We start from the raw sequence: 10038 nt of genomic DNA on the forward strand, positions 1-10038 counted from the left end.
CCGCGACGCGTCGAGGTGGACATGTCGGTGTTCCCAATCTCGCCAGCACGCGCGTCGGAGGACGCGTCGGCTCCCAGCTACGAGGAGAACGCCGCGCCGCCCGCCAAGCCCTCCCCAGCCTTGAGGAGCTTTGGAAAGAAATGGATGTCGCCATGTGGGAGGCTTTGCCGTCGGCAGAGCATGCCAAAATAGAGGCGGAGAAGAAGGTCGAGGAAGAGAAGCGCGTCGCGGGGTAAGCTGCCTGGCAGGTCTATGTCGCGTCCGAGAGAGTCAGGCAATTGGCCCTTTGGCAGAAGGCTCGTGCAAGGGTCGTGAGGGTGGCGGAGGACGCCCGTGCCAAAGCCCTAAGTGCAGTCGGGCCCAAGCGCCTCATCTACACTTGGCGGTACGTGGACCGGGTGCACGCTTCCAACGAGGAGGAGTACCTGCTGGCACCAGATCACCACACCGATGAGATCGTGCTCGCCCGCCGGGAAGCCGCCAATCAGCACCTCACGAGTTGCGAAGCCGAGTAAGAGGCGTTGTGTCAGCGCGCTGGGAAACGGCCGTGCACCAGGGCACTCATGGCGTGCCGCAAGCGCTCCTGCGAGCGCCGTGGCTTTTAGTAGGAGTATAATTTAGTTTCATAAGGTGATCTCATTAGTTTTGGGACGTAAATTATAAATCCTGAACGTTCTGGAATTATTAGCGTCCTTAATTAAGTACGTTAGAGGGAAAGTTTGGAAACCTTGTGTATCCGTACGCATTTTGTAAGTAGGTGCATACAGCACAAACTTTAGTACTATGTACTATCGCACTACACTCTCTCCATATATATGCTTGCAGACTGTGCTACTCCCTCCGTCCAGGTGAACAAGTCATGTTTGGTTGTGCACCGTGACCAAGAAGGAGGGAAGACTTTATACACCTAGGGGAGGGAGTACTACTATTACTTATGTACAGACAAATGCACATTTTAACATTATGATGCAGTTTTTGTAAAAGTAGGAAAACAACACTAGTCTAGCTTGTGAAACAATTCAATGCAAAACAAATGCAAAAATGATCGTTTGATTGTTTACTTTTAGCTTACTTCTCTGTGGTTATTTCTTTGTCGTACTTTGTACGGAGTATCTCGCTGGTCGGAAAGGCATGCAAATTCCGAAACCGCTTCCTACACCCTGTATTGAATTTTTTCCCTAACAAGTTGTGCCGTGCAATTGGAATTCCAACTTGAGTACTAGTACTACTAGTAGGAGTACCAGGAGCCAGTTCGTTTAGGCTTCTAGATTAGTAGTAATCCCATTACTATTAGCTCCGTCCTTGTTTATTGGTCCCTATTGTAATCTGTGTTAAATTTTGATCATAAATTTAACTAATGAAATGTTTGTGATGTCACATGCACTAACATTTTATCAGTTAAATTTTTGGTCAAAATTTACCACAAATTACAATGGTGACGAATAAACCAGGACGGAGGTACTCCCTCCATTTTTCTATACAAGGCTGCTATAAAAAATACATTTTGCATCTATACAAGGCCACCAACAGTAATCGAGACAAATATTAATGATGTTTCCTCATACTAGTAACCCATGGCTTAATTACTAGCATGCATGTAGTGGATGATAATGAAAAACTCATCTACTTCCTCTCTCACGGCCACTCAATTTCTTCTAATGTGCATGCACCCTATTAATTAACCCGGTAAACAAGAAAATAAATTGACTTGTAAAGCACACATTGATTTTTATCTTGGTACTTGTAATTTGAGTTTGTGGCCTTGTATATAAAAATGAAGGGAGTACTAGTAGTAGTTTAGAAGCCCAAATAAATGAGTGAGGCGCCTTAATGTTACTCTCCACTGTAACTAGTCTTATGGGAAAAGCTGGGGAAGAGACGGCTTGTTTTTTAAGCCGCCAAAAGAACTGGCTCTAGGAGTAGTAGCTAGGGATCGAGCGTGCGAGATGAACCGGAGAAAGTAAATGCAGAGAGATGAAATGCAAAAAAAGACGGAGGGATGTGATGGTTGCTTGTCCGTTTATTTTACCAGGCCACTTATTACTGGCAGTGGTTGGGTTTTGTGATATGAAGGCTTTACTGCGGCGCCACAAGCGGGGTGAGACTCCAGTGCAGCGCCGCCCTCTACACTTGTACTACATCGGTCGTGGTTTATTAGTCCCCCCCAGTGAATTTGACTGAAGATTTAACTGACAAAATGTCAGTGCATGTCAACAAAAACTATATCGTTGGATTCGTATTTGAACATAGTTCTCAATGATATAATTTTAGGTGACATGCATCAGCATTTATCATACTATATATAATATTAGTTCAATTTTTGGTCGTACTAATCTATAGTAGTAAGGTGTCCGTGCGTTGCACGGAAGAGTGAAATGCATTGATCGGGGAGTTGTTTATTTTGACAAAGGATGTGGGGGTCATCTCATGTGTAACGGGCATCGATAGGTTTCTTTGGATATTATTTCATTTCTAGAGCTCACAAACATCTAGGTGAAATAGATAAAAAGATATCTTTTGCAAACAAAAGCGTTCAACTGTTCAACCTGCATCCAAAACATGTGAAGAAATAACACTTATTGTGCTTTGCAAGAAATGATCTTTAAGAATTAGTTTTTGAGTATCGATTGTTATACATGTTGGCTACAGATGACATGGCACTTTCTTGTAGTCAATCATTGTGATAGAGGCAAAGGTGTCCCGTCTTTCGATGAGATGATGGATATCGCTTTGGTGGAAGTCGACTTTGACGATCGGACTATGAACGTGCGAGGACGTCACACCTTCGCAATCGCTAAACCAACTCCGAGAGGTTATTGACCACGCCGGAGCATGATCAACCTGACCACGAGGGTCTGTTTCCTGCGAGCAAACGAAGAACAAGCAAGAAACTGAGATTGCAATCTGGATATTGCGAATATAAGATGAAACCTTTATTGATCAAGGTGGGGTTCTGTGACGCCTTTGTCTGGTCGTTGAACACGAACGAAGTACGCAAAGTTGCAGCTATGGAGAACTTTAATCTAAATAAAACCCAAAGTCTAAACGATGCCCTAAGGGCTGTATATATGGAGGAAGAGGGGGGAAATTTCGTGGCCCTTGGTGGAGGGGTCCGAAATCAACCCTATCTCTTGTTTCCCCACACATACGGACTCTAAATATAGCCTATACTTATGTATTTCGAAATTACACAGGCCTGGCCCAATAATAAGGTGATGCAACACCTAGAATAGCCTAGGGACGAAATTTATGAAGTGGCATCTTGTATATTTCTTCCAAGGCTTCATGCACCCATTATGGTGGCTTCAAAGTCCTGAAATCATCACTTGTAACTCCGTTCTTGTTCCCCTTGCGCATGCCATCATCTTCATGCTTGTTCTTGCTCCAATGTTCATCCTTCTCCAAGCTAGGCCCTTCATTTGTAAGCAAAACATATGTATCCAATTTAGGCAGCATCATATTCTCATGAACACTAGAATCATTACCAAGAAACGAAAGTACCTCATAATTTAGTTGGCGTGCACGAGCTCTAGTAATTGGTCCAGTATGTATAGCAGCAGGGGCTGTGGGTGTAACAATGGTATTGATGTCCTCATCATCCTCCCCTTCTTGAAATGAAGTCGTCCTCGACGGAAGTTCATCTTCCTCACCCAAATAAGGCTTCAAATCTGCAATGTTAAAAGTGGGACTAACCCCAAAATCTGCAGGCAGCTCAAGTTTATATGCATTATCATTTATTTTCTCCAACACCTTAAAGGGACCATCAGCACGTGGCATTAGCTTTGATTTGCGCAAATCAGGAAATCTATCCTTACGCAAATGTAACCAAACAAGATCTCCAGGTGCAAACACAACATGTTTTCTACCCTTATCTCCAGCAAGTTTATATTTAGCATTCATACGCTCAATGTTTTCCTTAGTTAACTCATGCATTTTTAAAATCAATTCAGCACGTTGTTTAGCATCAAAATTAAGCTTCTCCGAAGATGGAAGAGGCAACAAATCAATAGGTGCACGAGGTAGGAAACCATACACAACTTCAAAAGGGCACATCTTAGTAGTAGAATGTAATGAACGATTATAAGCAAATTCAATATGAGGCAAACATTCCTCCCACATTTTCTTATTGTTCTTCAAAACAGCCCTAAGAATAGTAGACAATGTTCTATTGACTACTTCAGTTTGTCCATCAGTTTGGGGGTGACAAGTCATACTAAAAAGCAGTTTAGTCCCCAACTTAGCCCATAAACATCTCCAAAAATGGCTAAGAAATTTAGTATCACGATCTGAAACAATAGTATTTGGCACACCATGCAAGCGAATAATTTCACGAAAGAACAAATCAGCAACATTAACAACATCATCGCTTTTATGACATGGTATAAAGTGTGCCATTTTTGAGAATCTATCCACGACAACAAATATGATATCCCTCCCCTTCTTTGTTCTCGGTAAACCTAAAACAAATTCCATAGATATATCCTCCCAAGGAACACTAGGTACAGGCAAAGGCATATATAAACCATGAGGATTGAGTCGTGACTTAGCTTTTTGACATGTAGTGCAGCGAGCAATAAAACGCTCAACATCCCGTCTCATCTTTGGCCAAAAGAAATGTGTAGCAAGTACGTCCTCCGTCTTCTTCACGCCAAAGTGTCCCATTAGTCCTCCTCCATGCGCCTCCTGCAACAACAAAAGACGAACGGAGCTAGCTGGAATGCATAGCTTGTTAGCACGGAACACAAATCCATCATTAATGACGAACTTGTTCCATGTTCTTCCTTCTTTACAATTCTGCAATACATCTTTAAAATTAGCATCATGCACATATTGATCTTTGATGGTCTCCAAACCAAATATTTTGAAGTCAAGTTGTGAAAGCATAGTATAGCGACGAGACAATGCATCAGCAATAACATTTTCTTTACCCTTCTTGTGTTTAATGACATAAGGGAAAGTCTCAATGAATTCAACCCATTTAGCATGTCTATGATTCAATTTAGCTTGACTTTTAATATGTTTCAAAGATTCATGATCAGAATGTATAACAAATTCTTTGGGCCATAAATAATGTTGCCATGTTTCTAAAGTCCGAACAAGAGCATATAATTCTTTATCGTAAGTAGAATATTTCAGACTAGGCCCACTCAATTTTTCAGAAAAGTATGCAACAGGTTTGCCATCTTGTAATAACACACCTCCTAATCCAATTCCACTAGCATCACATTCAAGCTCAAAAGTCTTATTAAAATCAGGAAGTTGGAGTAAAGGAGCATGTGTCAACTTATCTTTCAATACCATGAAGGCTTCTTCCTGTGTGGTACCCCAAAGAAAAGGCACATCTTTCTTTGTAAGCTCATTGAGAGGTGTAGCAATGGTGCTGAAATCTCTCACAAAACACCTATAGAATCCAGCGAGGCCAAGAAAACTCCTCACTTGTGTTACCGTTTTGGGCTGTGGCCAACTCTCAATAGCGTCAATCTTGGCTTTATCAACTTCAATTCCCTATGGAGTAACAACTTAGCCAAGAAAAGATACTCGGTCGGTGCAAAAGGTGCACTTCCCAAGGTTACCAAACAAACGTGCATCATGTAGAGTAATAAAAACAACACGTAAATGTTCCAAATGTTCTTCCAAAGATCTGCTACAAATCAATATGTCATCAAAGTAAACTACCACAAATCGTCCAATGAAAGCACATAAAACTTCATTCATTAATCTCATGAAAGTACTAGGTGCATTAGTTAACCCAAAAGGCATGACTAACCACTCATATAAACCAAACTTAGTTTTAAATGTTGTTTTCCATTCATCTCCCAATTTCATACGAATTTGATGGTATCCACTACGCAAATCAACTTTGGAGAATATTGTAGAGCCACTCAATTCATCAAGCATGTCATCTAGCCTAGGAATAGGATGACTATAATGAATAGTAATATTATGAATGCCTCTACAATCAACACACATACGTGATGTACCATCCTTTTTCGGCACTAGAATAATAGGAACAGCACAAGGACTAAGGGATTCACGTATATAACCTTTGTCGAGAATCTCTTGTACTTGACGCATAATCTCCTTCGTCTCCTCTGGATTGGTACGGTATGGCGCACGGTTTGGCTGTGAAGCACCAGGAATTAAGTCAATCTGATGCTCAATCCCTCGAATAGGCGGTAATCCCGGTGGCACGTCTTGTGGAAAGACGTCGGCGAACTCCTGCAAAATGTTAGTGACAACAGGAGGCAAAGAGGAAGGCACGTCCTGGAATGAAAATAATGCCTCTTTGCACACAAAAGCATAGCAAACAGATTTGCTGAAATCTAGCTCATCAATATCAGATTTGGTGGCAAATAAACATGCACTTTTCAATTTAATTTCAGAAGCAACACTAGATGGTTTATTATTAGGCTTTATTTGTTGCTCAAATTCTTTTGCCACAATCTAATTTTCACTCTTATTCTTCTCCTGTTTTGCTTTATTAGCTCTATTAATATCATCTTTCAAAATAGAATCAGGAGTCATAGGAAGCAAAGTAATATTTTTATCCTTATGAACAAGAGTATACTGATTGTTTCTACCATGGTGTACAGAATTTTTATCAAATTGCCATGGTCTACCAAGTAATAAGGAACATGCTTGCATAGGTACCACATCAGAATCAACATAATCAGCATATGTAGAGATACTAAAATGCACACGAACAGTACGTGTTACCTTAACCTTGCCGCTGTTGTTGAACCATTGGATGTAGTAAGGATGTGGATGTGGTCTTGTGGTGAGAGAGAGCTTGTCCACCATCTCCATGCTAGCCAAGTTGTTGTAGCTCCCTCCATCTATGATGACGCGCACAGAACATTCCTTCACAACTCCCTTGGTATGGAACAAGTTGTGCCTCTGATTTTGCTCAGCTTGTGTGACCTGCACACTCAAAACACGTTGAGCAACTAAACATTCATACCTGTCAGCATCTTCAGGAGCCATGTATTGCGTCTCATGATCAGAATCATCTCCACCATGTTCTTCACGTGTAATAAGAGCCAAAGTCTCCTCATCATAGTCACTAGCGGACTCATACCCACCATCCTCGGTAGCAATCATCACACACTAAGATTTGCATTCTCTTGCATAATGACCTCTTCCCTTACAACGACGACAAATAGTATCACTGGTGTGCCCTGTTGATGCCATGGAAGAAGAAGAACTCTGTGCAGGCCCGGCAGGTGCGCTCTTGGCAGATAATGGTGGTTGTGCCTGTTTTCTTGTATCACGGCTGGAGGTGGCACCTGATGGAGGTGCTGGTGTAGTTGAAGTATAAGATGCACGCGGTGTCCGTGATGAAGGTCGGCCTGCAGAAAAGTTAGTTCGCGCCAATGCTTGTCGATCCTGCACTTCACGTTCAGCTTTACAAGCAAGATGGAATAAACGAGTGATATTAGTATACTCCTTATAGTCTAGAATGGTCTGAATCTCTCTATTTAATCCACCCAGAAAATGTGCAAGCATAGCTTCGTTCTCCTCAGCAATACCACATCTAATCATGCCAGTTTGTAATTCCTGATAATATTCTTCAACCGAATTTTTCCCTTGTCTTAAGCGCTGCAATTTTTGAAGCAATTCACGTTGATAATATGGTGGAACCCAATGCGTACGCATAGCAGTTTTCAAAGCAGCCCAAGTAGTTGGAATAGGATATAATCTACAATGTTCAGACCACCATACACATGCAAAACTTGTGAAAGCACAAACAGCAGCGGCAACCTGTCTCTCCTCAGGATATTGTAAACATGTAAATCATTGTTCAGTTTCTAACTCCCAAGTAAGATATATATCAGGAACATATCTACCCTCAAATGGTGGAATATTCAATTTCAGTTTAGGAAGATGGTCATGATCTCGCACCTGAGGGAGAGCCCTACCATTGTGATTATTTGCATGTGGACGACCTGGTGGTTGTGGTGCAGGTGGTTGCACGTAGTTCTGATTTTGATCAACCTCATCCTTGTAATTTCCCACATAATCATCCTCCTCCGCATCAGCAGCAGGAGCCACAGAAGTATCAACAGCAGCACCAACAGTTTGGCCAAACGCAATAGGGACACGGCTCGCTCGGCGGAGGGCTGTTTCGCGACGTGGAGGTAGTCGTTGTTGTTGTTGTTGTTGTTGGAGAGGTGCGTTAGGTGCAGCCGGTGGTGGTGGTGGAAGACGCGCGAGCAATTCATTAAACTTGTTATCGAGCTTTGTTTCGAACGTCTTCTCCATGCCATCTATCTTCTCCATGGCCTCTTCAAATCTGTTTAGCACATCTTGCACCTGTCCACTCATCATTTGCTGAAATTTATCATGCAAATCCTTATTCGTCATGTTCTCCCAGTCAGTCTCGTCGGCTTGTGATCCTGGCATGGTTAGCAGCAATAGAAACACACAAGAATATGATCCTACAGACTACTAACAAGAGGTGGTGGTGGGTGTCACAAATCCGTCAAGCAAATCTCAAATTCTTATCAGTTCTTACCCAGCAGCAGGCGGTGATCGGCAACCGTTGTAGTCAAAACTCTCAAAGCTTGGATAGAGCGATTACCAGGGAGAATCAAACGCACGAGGTAGATGTATGTGGAGCTGGGAAGGCTTATAATATGGTAGCAAAAAGGGTCAGCAATAATCAATTCAGAGATGCAAAGTTGAATAAACGCTCAACGACGGTGCTGTGCTGGTCCTAGGCTAGACTGTGCTAGAGACGCGAGCCTAGAACACCAACAAAATCACGGCGCAGTACGTAAACAAGGGAGGAGCACACTCTGATTTTTTTTCGCTCCTTCTTTTTTTTGCGCTTCTCTTTTTTTTGCGAAAGTCCATTATAATGGCAAGTGTCTCAAATCTCTTCCCAAGTCAAGGTAACAGGATAGACATGAAATTTTTGTGACCAATTTTTTTTTTCGACTGCCCGGACCAAAATCTGGAAACAGCTCAAAAAAAACTTTCTATAATGGCACTTGTCTCAAAACACTAAGAAACACCTAAAAATAGGATAGCCAGAAATTTTTCGACAAGTGCGTTTTCGGAAAATTTTGGGCCTAAACAGAGGGTGGTTTCCGGACTCTTTTTTTTCCCAAAACCTACTCCGGCAAGGAAACACGAATCGAAAACTAGATGAATCTCGAAAACAAACCTAATATGAAAAGAACTCGGATTGGTGGTCGATATATGGTGGTAGATGGCAGCGGTGGTGATATATGGCAGCGGTGGTGGTATATGAATACGGATTCAAAGCGGTGGCGGATAAGCGGTGGTGGTAGATGGTAGGGGCGATAATGATGGTGCGGCGGCGGCGTGACAACTTATGACCACAACTGGAGACTCTAAAAGACTAGACTCTAAGACCAGCAACTAGACACAACGATGCAACCGCAAATTCAACAACGCAAATACAGAAAATATTATGCAAAGGCTCAGATTGGTTCGGATAGGATGAACTAACCCTAATTTTTTTTGTGGCTTTTTCGTGGACTGTAGGTATGAAGAACAGACTCTATCTAAATTACGAAAAACTGTAAAATCTCAGTGAGCAACCTGGAAATCTGATACCACTTGATAGAGGCAAAGGTGTCCCGTCTTTCGATGAGATGATGGATATCGCTTTGGTGGAAGTCGACTTTGACGATCGGACTACGAACGTGCGAGGACGTCGCGCCTTAGCTATCGCTAAACCAACTCCGAGAGGTTATTGACCACGCCGGAGCACGATCAACCTGACCACGAGGGCCTGTTTCCTGCAAGCAAACGAAGAACAAGCAAGAAACTGAGATTGCAATCTGGATATTGCGAATATAAGATGAAAGATTTATTGTTCAAGGTGGGGTTCTGTGACGCCTTTGTCTAGTCGTTGAACACGAACGAAGTACGCGAAATTGCAGCTATGACAAACTTTTAATCTAAACAAAACCCAAAGTCTAAACGATGACCTAAGGGCTATATATATGGAGGAAGAGGGGGGAATTCCGTGGCCCTTGGTGGAGGGGTCCGAAATCAACCCTATCT

This window comes from Triticum dicoccoides, chromosome 2B, assembly GCF_002162155.2.
Source record: "Triticum dicoccoides isolate Atlit2015 ecotype Zavitan chromosome 2B, WEW_v2.0, whole genome shotgun sequence".
NCBI lineage: Eukaryota > Viridiplantae > Streptophyta > Magnoliopsida > Poales > Poaceae > Triticum > Triticum dicoccoides.